The sequence below is a fragment of the Frankliniella occidentalis genome, unplaced genomic scaffold (genome assembly GCF_000697945.3).
Source record: "Frankliniella occidentalis isolate FOCC.00 unplaced genomic scaffold, Focc_3.1 Scaffold7, whole genome shotgun sequence".
Taxonomy (NCBI): Eukaryota; Metazoa; Arthropoda; class Insecta; order Thysanoptera; family Thripidae; genus Frankliniella; species Frankliniella occidentalis.
In genome coordinates this window covers 3,141,508-3,144,321 of record NW_026267137.1, presented here as the reverse complement: position 1 = coordinate 3,144,321, position 2,814 = coordinate 3,141,508, and the positions used below count along the sequence as shown (strand labels likewise).

Sequence of the window (2,814 nt, the reverse complement as noted above, 5' to 3'; positions counted from 1 at the left end):
CCGCTTTTCCATCTCCCTCCCCTCTCCGTTCCCCCATTCGGGCCACACGGCTTTATTTACAAGACACGAAAATCTGGTTTTTCGCGGGACAAACAAAAAATAAATCATTGATGTTTATTTTTCGTGCAATTTGGGTCCCGTCATCGTAATCGTTCCGGTAATAGGCTGGGCGCTCCACGTAACGACTAAACGCTTCGGACCCCACTGATGAACTGGTCTTCACTCGAGCAGCAGCGGAGGGGAGTGTGGAGGATGGGTCGACTCGAGATCAACAATGTTTCGGCCGCGACACCCCACATACCGTAAACACTAGGAAAGGTTTCTGCTGGTTAATTTCTTACTTTACTCTCGCGTCGATGACGCGGGTGGGGACAAACGTGAAAGGAAATGGTGGATTAGAAAAAAAGAGCTGAAGTGTTCCGCTCGCGGCACCGTGGGAACACTCTCTCCCCTCCCCGCGGGCCGCGCTGCTGGGACGTGCTGCGGACCTGGCGATCGATTGGAGCTTTCATGTGTCTAATTGGCGCCGATATGTCGCGGCTAATTAAGGCGCCGACGACGCGGACGTCCCCCGCCCGGCGCCGCCGCTCCCGGAGGCGACGACGCGGTGCTGCAGCAGGTCGTTGTCATCGACGCGTATACCCCGAGGAGAAGTCTTGGGCCCTCACTGTGAACGACATGACGTCAAGTGGTCTCCAAAATCTTGGGTGTCACTGTGCCAAATGATTTTTAGCTTGGGACGTCTCATAAAGCATTTATGATCTCAGGGGGAGAGTCAAAGGCTTTCAAAGTCGCCATATTGGGGGGACATCATTTGGGGCGGTCAGAGTCTGAATGAAAAGGTGGGAAGGCTTAATCTGTACCTAACTGCATGCGGAGCGAACGCTTTACCAAACAACGGTGTTGCTGCGCTGAGACTGTGGCTGTCCGAGACTGGCACTCTGATGTGACGGGGTCGACTGCGGGCCTATCTCAACATCTCCCCCCCCCCTCTCTCTCTCTCTCTCTCTCTCTCTCTCTCTCTCTCTCTCTCTCTCTTTCTCTCCCTCTCCCTCTCTCTCTTTTTCTCTCCCTCTCCCTCTCTCTCTCTCTTACACACACACTGGGCCGGGTCCGCATACGCAACGAGTGGGCGTTAGACAAAAACTCCCGCCCCCGGATGCTAATGGGCTCCAAACGCCGCCTTTGAGAAGGACCGACGCGGACGGCTGCCTCCGAAAAAAAATGCGAGAGCGGGCGCACACGATGCAAGGCGGCGGGTCCATACGGAGAGGCGGGCGCGGCAGGCTGGCGTCCGTGTGTGTCCGCTATGCGGACGCAGCCTCCCCGTGGTCCAGAGCAGTGATCGGGTAGTGATATACGCGTCGCTATCGGCCTGGGCCACGGGCCGGCCAATTAGGATCAATCTTTGGCGGGAAGGGGGACGGAGAGCGGCGGGGCGGGAGGGGGGCGGGAGAGCCCCGGGGGAGACGGACACACAAAGGCGCCCTAAAAGCGGCTCGGCTGCCAAGGAAACGGCGGCCCCGATTACTCTATAAGTAGGAAAAAATACGTGTTTGCCAATTTGAAAAAAAAAGTAATTGGGTGCCCACAACGGGTTCGGTAGTTTATGGTGCTGCGTTTGAGAACATGCCAAAACAGTCAATATTATCGCCCTACTCGGTTCTTTTGCTGCCAACTCCCGGCACTTATTTGGGTGGGCCTGATAGGCCAAATCAAAGTTCAAACATTACTCTCTTAATAATTCAAATGTGTACATTGTACACTTTAAGGAAAGTGTACATATTGCATGTTTGCTTTAATTAATGTGTACATGGGTATGTACAAATTATTTATTCAAAGGATACATGCCATGTACACTTTATTTTAAGTGTACAATGTACACATTTGGATTGACAGAGTAAAGCGAATCAGTCGTACGACGTTGTGTTTTCTGCTATTATTTACCTTATCTCACACGCCATTCAAAATCGCAGCCCAGCATAGTGCTTACTGTCGTAAAACCTGCGAATATAATGAACCGGTTGCGAATACGATAATGAGCTGCGCTTCTATCGGCAAAGCGACCACCGGGCTCCGTTTTATTGGCAGGCGGGGCGGGGCGGGGCGGGCAGACACATTCGCGCACATTTTCGCAACTAGAGGCGAGTAGTACCAGTCTAGAGGCCGGGTTCATACACACGCGGGTCCCATCTCGCGGCCGGTCCCTGGCGCACACATCTTCCGAGAGCTTTAATGAGCAAATAATCATAAAACTGAAAGTTAGTGGCGGCGCGGCGGCGCGGCGTTTGCACTCAGCCACGGCACAGGTGCGATTGAGTTCCTCTCCTGCTTGCGCGACTGCGCTGCGTGGCGAGTTGGGAGCTGCGGAAAAGAGATTGCGGGAAGTTCAAATTTGTGCGTGCGGGAAAGTACATACAACAGGCGTTTTTGCGGATCTCGTTTGCTAACAGCGGGAATGGCAAGGCGGTTTGTGGTATAAAGCGTTGGTGATGCCGCTCATAGTTATATGGGAAGAAAAGAAATGAGAGGGGCAGTATATAACCCGGCCTGCTTTGTGCAAGGCTCCCCGCATCGACCCTCGATATGAGAAATATGATTCGCGGCGGCCGGCGACAGCGGGTCAGAGGGGAGCGTCCGGGGCGGGACGCGCGGCGCAGCACTGCGCGGCGGGACGGTGACAGGCTCCCGATAAATCGCGCAGTTTAAAAGCGCCCGGCCCGCGCGCGATCACGGCCGCGTCCAGACGCACCGGCCCTCCCTCGCGCCGCCCCTCTCTCTCAGTCTGTCTACCTCTCTCTCTCTCCCTCTCTC

The 2,814-nt window shown here is 54.8% G+C and overlaps 1 protein-coding gene across 1 annotated transcript in view; it reads left to right on the top strand.

Moving 5' to 3' along the window:
* The window catches only part of LOC113210079 (uncharacterized), a 79,558-nt gene that overhangs the window by 59,206 nt on the left and 17,538 nt on the right, over positions 1-2,814 (top strand). The gene's annotated exons all lie outside the window — the stretch shown is intronic.